This window comes from Equus caballus, chromosome 6 (assembly GCF_041296265.1).
Source record: "Equus caballus isolate H_3958 breed thoroughbred chromosome 6, TB-T2T, whole genome shotgun sequence".
Taxonomy (NCBI): Eukaryota; Metazoa; Chordata; class Mammalia; order Perissodactyla; family Equidae; genus Equus; species Equus caballus.
In genome coordinates this window covers 75,458,549-75,472,230 of record NC_091689.1, presented here as the reverse complement: position 1 = coordinate 75,472,230, position 13,682 = coordinate 75,458,549, and the positions used below count along the sequence as shown (strand labels likewise).

The 13,682-nt window shown below is 35.3% G+C and overlaps 1 protein-coding gene across 13 annotated transcripts in view; it reads right to left on the bottom strand.

Moving 5' to 3' along the window:
• The window catches only part of TMEM117 (transmembrane protein 117), a 432,585-nt gene that overhangs the window by 395,454 nt on the left and 23,449 nt on the right, over positions 1–13,682 (bottom strand). The window lies entirely within an intron of this gene.

The window sequence follows — 13,682 nt, the reverse complement described above, 5'->3', positions numbered from 1 at the left end:
ATTTCCCGTAGCCTATTATGTTAAGCGAAATAAGCCAGATAGAGAAAGACAATCTCTGTATGCCTCCACTCACATGTGGGAGTTAAACATGTAGACAAAGAGAACAGATTAGTGGTTACCAGGGGAAAAGGGAGATGGGTGGGCACAAAGGGTGAAGTGATGCACCTACAACATGACTGACAAACAATAATGTACAACTGAAATGTCACAAAGTTGTAAACTACCATAATCTCAAAAAAAAGTTAAAAAAAAAAAGTCCCCTAACCATGCAACATGGTTGATTGTATGTTGTATTCGAGTAATAACATAAGGTTCAGGAAGTTATCAAAAGTTATAAAAAGGCAAAAAACCACAGTGAGAAAGAACTAATGCCTTAGAGTGGTGGACACATTTGCCATTTATAGGAGCTTTTACATCCCTCTATTTCATCCTCACAAAATCGTAGAATTGAAGGCAGGTATTATTACTTCATTTTACGAAGGAGAAAACTAAGACTCAAAGTCTCCTTCGAAAGTTTGCTGAAATAAGGAAGGTAAAACAAATGCTACTTGAAAAATATTAGAGACACTCCAACAAATCGAAGGAATCTTTAATTTATATTCCTTCCACATGAATCATGGTGAAAACAGATTTCATTCCTAAAGATTTCCTTCCTATTACGGCCTTCATGTATTTTTTTTTCCTAGCCGGCTGGAACCACTTTCAATCTTGCTCAAACGAAGGGAGCTTCTTGGAGGCTTAGCAGCAGCTTCTGCAGCAATGTGGCTCTGTGGACCAGCAGGCTCTCAATTATTCAAGACAACACAGAAAGGCCTGGGGATAGATTACCCCAAATGCAGCAGAAACAAATTAACAGTTAGCTGAGTTAGATAAACTTGAATAAATGAATGTTTTAAACTGTGCATCCTGATAAAATGTACACTGATGAAATCTGCAGAGAGGAGTCAGAGCTCTCCTTAAAATACAGTGAGTGGGTACACAAACTCTCTATGGAGAAGCCACAGCCCACATCAGACCCAGCAGCAGGAGTACGCAGGAACGTACCTCTCTGCATGTTAGCTACACACACAGATACACTTGCCTCACCCAACAGCAAAACTATATTTATTTCCTGCTTTGGGACCTGCACCAGGACAGCCTGTGAAAGTTTGCTTCAGAGTGCTACGGTACTCCCACTGACCTCACCAATGGGGAGCAACGGGATTACATATGGAATTATATACCGATATATATAGTGGTCACCTCTAACCACCATGGAATCTTTTCATTTCTATTCAGCATCCAATTTCATTAAATGCTTTAAATTTTTTTGCTTATAAAGTTTGAGAAAATATAAAATAAAATATGACTTATTCATTAACCTGTTACCACTTATTGACGACCTATGTTGAAATTATAGTAGAGTTTAAATTCTGAGACTCTTACAGGGATAGAATAATTTTAACATATGCTTTGGATAAAACTATTTATATGTGCATCTAAAACAGACCCATATTAGAATAATATTAACATTATAGAGTGTTCAGACCCCTGATCCAGCAATGTTTGACAAACTTGTTCACAAGTCAGCATGTATGATTAGCATTTATAATTTAACTCAAATATATTTTATATATATTTAAACTAAAATATATTTTAGTTTATTGGCTAATCAAGTTTAAGCACAGCTTCCCGGGAACTCCTTTCAAAAGATATCTACAAAATATCATTGGTACACACTTATCAACTGACAACCTACTATATTTGAGTCTTTGTTCAAGGGCTTTCAATTATCAAGATCTTACCTATGAGCAATAAAAAATTTTACTCTTATAAAGAAAGTACTTATTGTACTTTTGTTCTCTGAATTACTAAAAGTTTTTATTTCAAAATGACTTTTGTATAGTGCTACCAGGCTTTAAAATTTCTAAGCCATACAGAAACTTATTTTCCTTTTGATACTTACTGCTCCCCCTTAGAAAGACAAGATTTCAACTAAAATCCTCTTAAATCTTGTGAGTTACCAAAAGCACAGATTCAGCTACAGCCTATTGTTTCTACTCTATTTGATTCTATATTTTCAGCTGCTATAAAATTTGTTCCTTCCTCTTATCTATCCAAAATTATAGATTACTTCTAAAAACAATTTCCTAAATTGATACGCTTTTGCTATTTCGTACACTATTTCTTCTTCTAAGAATTGGTTGTTTGACATGAACCAGGCCAGGATGTAAGCTGACCATATTTTCAGCAGCCTTTCTGAGCGTGATTACGTTTGAGGACATCAATAACTGGAGAAATCCCAATAGTTTAGTTGTTATCTTGTGTAAAATAATATACCAATTAAGTTAACTATAAAAGTCATCCTGACTTCAGGGCAGCTCTTCAAAGCTCTGAAATTTCTCTGGGGACTGAAGGAAGCTCTCTAGTTTAGAACAGTTTCCAGCAAAGTTAGAGAGGTTTTTTAGGGCTGTGATGTTTTCCTTTATTTTCATTACTAACTTCTATTACAAAAGTAAAACTTCCCATTGTATCATGTGAAACAACACAAAGATGTACTCATACAGACTGCCTAAGACACAGTTTTAAAACCCTGAGTGTATCCTTTCACAACTTTCTCTATGTTCAAACAAATAAATAAAACATATACATATATAAAATGTGACTATATGTATATATGTGTGTGCGTGTTGCTTTTCGATTTTACAAAAACAAAATTTTACAATGCACATTGCTCTGCAACTTGTACCTCTCACTCAGCATCATGGACATCACTATGATCAACAGATAGGGCAATTTTAATGGCTACATAATATTATACAGCATGGACGGTCCACATTTTATTCAATCTTTTTCTTATTTGTGGTCATTCACATTGATTTAAGCTATTTGCTGCTACAAACCCCATAAATATTTACATACATATACTGAAAACCACTTTTATTTCTATAGGATAGATTCTCCCAATTAGTGGGTCAATGATTATGGCTGCTTTTTAATAAATTGGTAGTTCTTCAAGTTGAAAATCAAAGTTCATAGGACAAATGGCAATAAACAGCAAGTCAAAAGTTTGCATATTCTTTGACTCAAAACTTCCAACTCTAGACATTTTTCCTAAAGAAATAACTGAGCAAACGAGCAAAAATATTTTTAAACGTATGTACATATATATTATTTGAACCTCTGTTCATAAAAGAAAATAGGAAACATCCAAAAATTCAAGAAAACTATTAAATAAATTAGACAAACCCAATGAAACACTAGACGTACACTAATATGAGTCTATACTATGCATTAAAAATTTTGAAAATATATATTTCTTGACCAGAAAACATGTCTATAAAATAGCGCTAAATAAGAAACAAAATGCTGAAGTGAATATACTTTTGTAGCAAATCTTGAGGCTGCAAAGAAACTATCTGTATTTCACTTTTTTAAAGCACATTATTTATAAAATACTTTGGGGCAAATTGTATTTATTAAATGATTGAAGCTAACTTGTTCTTTACAGAGGAGAATTAATACAGTTTGAGTTTACCAGTTGAGTTCCCTTGGGGATCTCCTATTACTTGAGAAACTAGGAGAGAAAACTTATCAAATATCAAATGTTATTTACTAGTGAGAAAATGTAATTCCCACCTGGATCCCTAGAGGGATTTCAGTCACCCTGGCTTCACTCCATCCCACAGGATCCAATTTGATGTCCCCACTACCCTCCCAGAAATGAGGCGTTTGAGTGTGTATTTAGATGGTGAAGAAGCCAGTACATTAGAGAGTAGCTCAAATTAACTCACTTGATATGTCCAGAATGTTTATTGTATGCAAAGTACTAATGAAGGACTTAAACTGAAGAACAAGTCAAATGAAAAAGAACACTAAGAATGCAGGATCAAGTATCCAAGAACCTGTGTAGATTAAAAACAAAAAGGGGGAGTAAAGATTGGGGGAAACAGACAGACTAGATGAGACTGTCTTTCAGGATTTAATATGCTTTTTAAGTCTTTTTGACCTCTCACTCCTGAAAAGAAGACACAAACTAAACTTCCATAATTCCTTCTTATTTATTTATTGTGATGGAAAAGGAGAATGTTCTCTTGTCTTCACTGCTTTCATTCACTCCTATAATGTTATGAAGTAAGAAAGCTCACTTTTACTAGTCCAAAGAGAAAAATACCAACAATTCCAAAATGGGAAAACCTAAGATAGGAAAACAGGAACAAATACAGAAATGAAAAGAAAGAAGTCAAAACAGAAGACTAGAAGATAATGAGTGAAGAGATATATGGGTTTTTCAGCTCAGATGAAAAGCTGTAACAACAACAAGTATAACTCAGTGGCTATAAAGACAAATGAGCAAAATATGGTTGAAAGAATAAAAAAAATGAAAGACAAAGCAAGTATATGCAGATAACTTTAAGGTAGAATAAAAAGAATGGGAGAAACAAAAATAAAATAGCAAAAATTTAAGTACTGATGTTGGTAAAAGGTAAGAAATAAGCTCTCAGAATGAAACAGGAAATGACAATGAAAAAAAAGAACAAAAGCTAACTGGAAAAAAAAGGATACAGTAAAAAGAGGTAGAAACAGCAGAGAAGGAAACAATCTTTAAAAGATGAAAAGGAAACTGAGCAAGTTTTTTTTCTTTTTTAATGACATAAAATTAACAAAAGTGTTTTCCTGCATCAGCATAAGCCTCAGATTTTGGTTAATATCCATTGCAAGCAAAAACAATAGCAGATTCAGCATTTTTATATATTTCAGTATCAAAAACAATTGTTGAACATTAGAGCTGTGTACAGCTGAATGTGTTGGATAAGCTTGATTCCTTCATATCATACATTAGAGTTAATACATTTCAGATATATTTGTAAAATCTAACTAGATTCTCATATACTAAAAAGTTTTGATTAAAATTCTCAGGGGTCAGCCCTGTGGCCAAGTGGTTAAGTTCGTGCACTCCACTTCAGTGGCCCAGGGTTCGCCAGTTCGGATGCTGGGTGCAGACCTACACACCGCTCGTCAGGCCATGTGGTGGCATCCCACATAGAAGAGCTACAATGGCTTACAACTAGGATATACAACTATGTGCTAGGGCTTTGGGAAGGGAAAAAAAAAGAGGAAGATTGGCAACAGATGTTAACTCAGGGCCAATCTTCAAAAAAGAAAAAGATAAAAAATAAAAGATTCTCAAATGAATAACTTTTTAAATAACCCCTGTGCCATACTACACTTGTTAAACATGCCTGCTTATACTGTACTAAGCTTATTAAAAAGAACAACATGATTTTCTTTCATTTTTAAACTATGGGATATCATTTTGAGAATTCAAATCTATAAAGTATTATCATTTCATAAAAAGGATAAAATGGAAGTTTTGATTATAAACTGTTGTCTCTGTTTTAATTATCACCACATTTAATGACTCTTTCTCTGTTTGCAGTATCTTTCTGTCTTTCTTAAAGCATTCATCTCTATTGAGCACCCACTTCATAAGATTTTGTTTCCCACGGCATCTTTGATGCAATTCTCTGCTAGTCTTCTTCCGTTCTCCATGACTACTGCCCCTACATTTTAGACTCTGACTTTATAATCTTCTATTTCAAGATATTTTCCAGCGCAGTAAAATACCTTATTTGTATCATCATTTCTTTCTCTCTTTGCCAAAAAAGAATCAAGAGAAGAAAGGTAGCTACAATCTGTGGATATTATAGAAATTGCATAATGCCACTAAAGATACTAAGAATTCAAAGACTAGCTAAATTTCATGACACAATTTCTTTGCACCATGGCGCAAAACATACTATTTGACAGTAGAGTGGTTAAGCACATTATTATCTTAAATGTCATAACTGAAAGATGGAAAAATTAAAAGTTATCTTTGCAGCTGGGGGATTATCAACAAATGATGCTCAACCTCTTTCAATACGGTACATCATACAGTGATCTATGATTTTCCATTCTTGAGTAAGCTAATTCTCTGGTAACATTAAAACACAAACAAAAACTTGGTAATAGGAAGTATTTGGAATTCTCAACTAAAAGGTAGCAAATTAGATACCTAAAAGAAAATATCTTGCAAAAAAGAATTTTCCTACTTCTTAATACCTGCTGTGTCACTGAGTTCCACATTGGCCAAAGAGATACAATGCCTTAGTCATAGGATTTCTATGGTTAGAGGCACAGAGAATTTTTTCATTTATTTTTAGAATAGTATTTGTGCTCATAATGACGGTCTGTGCTAATACTGTTTCCAAGCCAATCCTTGATTATTACAGGATATAAGCCAAAAATGGAAAATGATGAGCCCGCAGTTGAGATAAGTAGCAGGTGGTTCTGAAAATGGGGAGCTTTGAAATGCCTTAGTCACAACTCACCCCATGAAAAAGCAGGGATTGCCACACTCACATCAATAATCTTCGCGAGATTATCATTTAAGATTAAGCACAATTATAGATTTAATAATTAACAAATATGTTGACTAAGGAATGAAGGAATAAGATAGGAACCAGAAAGTTCCTCAACTGATAGGGGTTTTTTTTCCTGTCAGAACAACATCTGGATGAATTGTTAAATATCCAGTAAAGCCTAGTACTGTGCTCTGAACACAGGGGAAAAAAAGATCCCTCATGAATGCTTAGAAAAAACATCTCCAATTAATCTTTAATGAAATGTTAACTTCTTGTTGGCATACATCAATTATCAAATCAAATCAATAACAAGTCAATCGACTCTCAAGTGTTGCAAAATTGCTCTGTAATAGCTTACACAGTTATATTAAACATTAGTCATTGTTGTGCAGACGGCCAATTTCCAGTCACAAAACCATGATAGCAGTGAGGATGAAGCTGCAAAGAAGAGGTTACTCTTTGCATCAGCTAACATGATAGACACCTGCCTTCATTCATTCATTCACTCATCTATTCATGGAATCCATTCAAGAAATGTTTATGAAACTCCTAAAATATGCAAGATGATAAGAGTTTATAAAAAGCCAAATCAGGAGGGAGCATTTGGAATAAATTTTGAAGAACAGGTAATATTTGACATGTAGAGATGCAAGGGAACAGACAGCATGAGTTTGAAAAGCAGAAAATGATGAGGCAAGACTGGGGGACACAAAGCAGTCCAACTGGGCCTCATATTCCAGGTTTTAACAATTGTGTTCTATTCTGCACTCAAAGAGAAAATGGGAGCAAGGCACTGATTGGTCAATCACACCATGAGAAAGCATGTTCCAATTTGCCCACAAATTTCTGTCAAAGTGGGCAGAAAACAGACAGAAATGTTCAGTTCTGTTGAGTATATTGCAAATATTGTAGGAAATAATCATTCCTGAAATTTTCCTTCATCTCTCCATGTCCTTAACACCACACACATGTCTGACAAATAAGTTATTTGTAAAGTGCTTAGCATAGTGCCAGGCACATAATAGGGACAAGTACCAAATAAACAAATAAACAAATCCTTGATTCTCTCTCTTACTTAGAGGGTAACACCTACCTCAAGACCACAAGAAATGGAATCATTTAAGCCAGGAAATTTCTTTGTGGAGAGATTTTGATAATGAATTCAAATTATTATATAGATATATAGCTATTTAGATTATTTCTTGTTGTTTCAGTTTTGTTACACTATGTCTATCAAGAAATTTTTCTTTTTTTTTCGTGGTTTTGGGGAATCTATTGGCATAAATAAATTAGCATTCCCTACATTTTTCATCTGTTTAGGATCTGTAGTGACAATCACTCTTTAATTCTTGATATTGGCAATTTTTGTTTTCTCTCTTTGCTTCTTAGTCAATCTTAGGAGTAATTTCTAGTCTTACTAATCTTTTCAAAATAGTCAAGCTTTGATTTTGCCTATTTTCTCTATTGCTTTTCTTTTTTTGTTTTCTTTCTGCTCTTATGTTTATTATTTACTCCTTTCTACTTACTTTTGGTTCAATTTGATTTTCTTTTCCTAACTGCTGAATATGGAAACTTAGAGACATGATTTCAAATCATTCTTCTTTTCTAACATAAGCATTTAAAATATCAATTTATCTCTGAGCACTGCTTTTGCTACGTCTCATAGATTTTCAGATATCTTTATCATCATTCAGTTAGAAATATTTTCTAATTTCTCTTGCTAATTCTTCTTTGAACATAAGTATTTAGAAGTGTGTTTTTAAATTTCCAAATATTGGGAGATTTCCTCTGTGTGTGTGTGTATGCGTGTGTTATGTGTATTTGTTTGGGATTTTTAATTTAATTTCTTTGTGGTGAGAGAACATACTCTGTCTGATTTTATATTTTGAGATTTATTTAGACTTTTTATGTTCCAAGTATTAAATAAATTAAATTAATTTATGAATCTTTGATTTTCCCTTTTTGCTTAGAGAAGAATAAACCTTAGTCTATCTTGATGAATGTATATTCTGACATTTGTTGGTCATCAAGTCAAGATCAAGGTGGCTGATAGCTTTTAAATCATCTATGTTCTTATTAATTTTTCTGTCTAATTTAACATTATCATTTACTAAGAGAAGAACAGTAAATTATACAACTATGGTTATGGATTTGTTTTTCCTCTAATTCCGTCAGTTTTAGCTTCGGATGTTTGGAATCTCTGTAACTAGGTACATATATATTTATGATTGTTATATCTTCTGAATCAATTGACCCATTATTTTGAAATGTTCACTTTGGCTACTTTATCTAATATTAACATATTCACATCAGTTTTCTTTTTTCTTTTTGTGAGGAAGATTGGCCCTGAGCTAACATCTGTTGCCCATCTTCCTCTTTTTACTTGAGAAAGATTGTCACTGAGCTAAGATCCATGCCAATCTTCCTCTATTTTGTATGTGGGATACTGCCACAGCATGGCTTGATCAGCAGTGTACAGGTCTGTGCCCAGGATCCAAACCTGTGAACCCCGGGCCACCAAAGCAGAGCATGCAAACTTAACCACTATGCCACTAGGCCAGCCACATATACCAGTTTTCTTATATTAACTGTTTTATGATATATTCATATTCCATCCTGTTAATTTTAATTGCTCTATGTCTTTAAAATTTATCTCTTAAAAACAGTATATGCTTGCATCAAGCTTTTTTAATTCAGTCTGACAATCTCTGCCTTTTCATTGGAATGTTTAGGTTTTTCACATAAAATCTAATTATAAATACAGTTAGATTTAGGTCTACCACTCAGCTCTTTGTTTTATCCTCATCATATCTATATACTCTTACTCTGCTACTCATTTCCTGCCTTCTTTGCACATAATAGAATATTTTTAGTATTCTAATTTACTTCTTATTTAGATTTCTCATCTATCTTCTTTGTATTATTTTTCAGTGATTGTTCTAAAGATTGCAACATGACTCCTTAGCTTATCATAGTTTAGGATTAACATTGTACAACTTCATGTAAAATATAAAAATCTTGCCACAGCATGCATAATTTCATTTACCACCATCCTTTTTTGTTATTATTGTCATATATTTTATATCATCATAAACTATAAAGCCCCACAGTACAATATTATAATTTTTTCTTTAAACATCCAGTTGTCTTTTAAAAAAATTAAGAAAAGAAAAAAATAGTCTTTTAATTTATCTCCATATTTATGATCTCTAGTGCTCTTCACTCTTTCCTGTAGATTTAAGTTTCTATCTGCTTTCATTGCTCTCCAGTTTAAAAGAACCTTCTTTAGCATTTCTTGGACTGCAGGTCTGCTGGAGATAAATGTCATGTTTAATTTCCGAAAAATATTTTTATTTACCTTCATTTTGGAAATATGTATTGGCTTGATGTAGAATTCTGGATTGAAATTTTTATTTCTTTCAGTACTTTTAAAGATATTTTCCAGCCTCCATAGTTTGTGATGAGAAGTTAGTCATCATTCATATCATTTTTCCACTATATGAAATGTGACTTTTATTATCTGGCTGCTCAACATTCTCTATCTCTGGTTTTCAGCTGTTTGACTATGAAACTCTTGGGTTTTCTTTGTATTATCCTATTTGCCCATGATAAACACTGCTGTAAAGTCCTTGTCTGCTAATTGACTTCTGGGTCATCTACATATTTGTTTCTATTAACTTCTTGTTCTCTGGACTACAGGTCAGTGTCCTGGAGGACTTTTGTTTTTGTTTTTGCATATATAGTCAATTTTTATTTTATGTTGGACATTATGGATGATACATTGTAGAGACTCTGCATTCTGTTATCTTCCTATAAAGAGTGTTAATTGCTTGTTCTACCAGGCACTTAAATTATTGGCTCATCACCTGAACTTGTGTAGGCTTGATTTTACACTTGGTAAGGGTAGGTCTATGTTGGTTTCAACCTCAGGCCTGAGGCAAATTCCACAGCCCTAGGATATAGTCTTTATTTCTAAGGGGCAGCCCTTCTTGAGTTTCAGTGGCAAGCCCAAGGTGTTTGCCAATCCTTCTAACTTGGTATGACTCAAACTCCAATCTCTGTCTCCCCTGCAGTACACAGTCACTGAAACCTCTGCTCAGCTCTTTCAACCTTTCAGCTAGTGCTTTTGCTGCGTTTCTTGAAGACTCCCCCAAGAATGAGCAGCTCAGGGCCAGCCAAGGATTTAAACAGAGTTTACACACAAAATTTGAGGCTCTCCACTCTGTGGGTCTGCTCTTGCCAGGAATTCCCTCATTATTTTCCAATTTCTCTGCCAGTCCTGAACTCCACACTCAGTCCTCAAATCAAGAGAACTGTGGATTTCTACTGGAGTTACAGATGCGCCCATGCTTAATGGGCTGGGGATTACCTTCAGGGTTAAAGTTAAATGCGTGGATCTCACCAGTATGGCTCCCTTTTATCAAGATTGAATCCCCTCCTACCTCTGACTTCTTTTGGTCATTCTCCAATGCCTTAAAATAGAAGCATTTAGGGAGACGGTTATTAGGGGGGATAGGATAAGAGGTTATAATTTTTATCTGCAGAAAGATTAGTCTGATACAAGCTACTTCATATTACTAGAACTGGAAGCCCAAACATACCCAATTTGTATTGAATAAGCACATACCCAATTTGTATTGACTAAGCATGAGTATACAGATAGGCATTTCAAACTCAATATGTCCAAAATAGAAACTTGATTTTTCATCCCCAAATCTCTCCTTCCCCCAATCTCCCTGCCTAATTAAATAGCAACACAATCCACCCAGTTACTCAAATACACACACACACACATACACACACCCACACACATGATCCATCCTTAAGCCTTATGTGTATCACCCACATCCAATCCATCATGAAATCCTGTGGGATCAACCTCCAAAATGCATCCTAATTCTGTCCATTTCTCTCCATCTCCACAGTTACCATCCTCAACTGAACCACAGGGACTAATACAAAAGTCTCCTAATTACCAGTTAGAAGTTAGTTTCCCTGCTTTCACCCTTTCCCCCATACAGCCATTCTTTTCACAGCAACACAAATAGTCACTATAAAAACCTAAATCAGATCATGTCATTTCTCTGCTCAGAACACTATGATGGCTTAGTCTTAAAATGAAATAAAATTTCTTTACCAAAACCTACCAAATCCTACATCATGAAATCCTACCTACTCCCTCTTATTCCTCCTCCCTCTTTAGACTCCACAAACATCCTTGATGTTTCTCAAGTGTACCAAATGTTTTTACCACCCATGGATTTTTCATTTGCTATTCCTTCAGTTTTCACTGTGTTTCTTCCAAAATTTCACTTGGCTAGATCCTTTTCATCATTTAGGCATTAGTTCCAATACAACCTCCTGGAAGGGAGTTACGCTGACCACCCTGTTTAAAGGAGCCTCCACCCTGCTCCCTAGGCATTTTCTGTTACAGCTCCCCGTCTTGTTCTCGATATAGAATATATCACTACCTGAAATCATCTCCTTTTAAAAGTTGTATTTATTTTTTAATTTCTATCTCAGTCAGAATAGGCTAGGTTGTCCCACAACAAAACCACTCAAAAATCTCAATGGCTTTAAATAACAAAGGTTTATTCTCTTTTCATACTGTATGTCCATGAAGGGTCAGCTAAGGGCTCTACTCCACATTGCCTTCACTCTGGGACTCAGGCAAACAGAGCAGCAACTATGTAGAATACTGCTAGTTGCTGACGAGGAGAGAAGAAAATGCTAGAAGGTCTTGCATGTGCAATCAAATGCTCTAGCTGAGACGTGCCACACCACCCCTGCTCACACCTAACCAGCCAGAACCAAGAGCAAGACCAGGAAGCAGAATCCCACCATGTTCCAGAGATAGATGAGACGGAAATACTGGATAAATTGAATGCATGACCACAGTTGTTTATATTTTCTCTACCAGAGTGTATGACATGAGAATAAGAACCTTGAGTGTTTTGTTGTTCTTATTATTATTGTTCACTGTTGTATCCCCAGTGTCTGGAACTGGGTCTCCCATATTACAGGCACTCTAGAAGTACCTATTGAATGAATACATAACATCTCTTTCATTAACCTTTTTTGTATATCTAAGACTAAAATATCTAGACTTGTTCAAAGTACTGAGTCTAAAGATCTTCCTCCACCCACTGCTAATTTTCTGAGGAAGAGCAAAAATATTCTTCTTTCATATTCGATATGATCTGCCATGGAGAATTCAGCTGTTAAGTAAATTCTCTGTCCTCATTTAAACACGGATTGTTAAGCACTTGCGTTTATAAAATTCAGGGGAGAGGATAGATTCCAGTAATCTATTTAGGCTCTAAATAGAAGCAGGAAAGCAGCCTAGAAATAAATGGATACGGTCATTTTTCAGGTGGCTAGACTAACAGACTCATGGCTGGGGTAACATTGGGGAAAAACCCTGGGAGGGCTGTGAAACCCCATCTCTACAATGCCCCCTAATATGGACAGAACATCTATTGACCCCTAGAAAAAGAAAGATGCTTTTCTTACTCGATGGGGGGATTGAGAGTCAGAGCTTTAAAGACAGAGAACTGGAACTGCCCCATCACTGAGGCCTCCAGGACCACCTTCCCCTCCTCCACTGCTAAAAAATACCATTACGGATTAGCACTGCTGGCAGGGACAGGGACAGGCAGAGGAGAGACACTCTTTTAAATTATTACATAACTCACTTGCCACAAAAAGCAGATTTCTTCACTTCTAAATCCCACTGGAGGGAGGAAGATGGGGTGAGCACTCCCATAAAGGAGTCATAATGGGGAATTCAGAAGAGTAAAGAAAGCGCCAGAATGAAAATCATTGATTGTGCATTATTTCAGAGGAAACTAGGAAGCAGGGCTCTAGGGTTTCACTAAAACGCCAATTTTAAATACAGTATGTCTATAGTAGGAACTAAATTCTCAACAGTTATACAGATGTATTTCTTTATTAGTGTTTTCCTTTTACTTAAGGGAAAAGGACTTTGTAAAATGAACTGTCTATGATCTTGCTATCCCATCTCACCCCACTTCTTCTACTCTCTTCTTTGCTCCAGCCATTGGCCTCTTTGCTGTTTATCAAACATTCTAAATACACTACTGCCTTGTGGCTTTTATACTTGCCCTGCCCTCTTCTTGGGTAGTTTTCCCCCAGAAAGCTACTTGGGTTGCTCCTTCATCTCCTTCAGGTCTCTGCCCAAATGTCACCTTATCAAAGAGAGAATTCCAGCAACTTCCCAGATCTCACCCTACAGTCCTCCTGCTTTATTAGTCCCCACAAAATTTATTGCCCTCT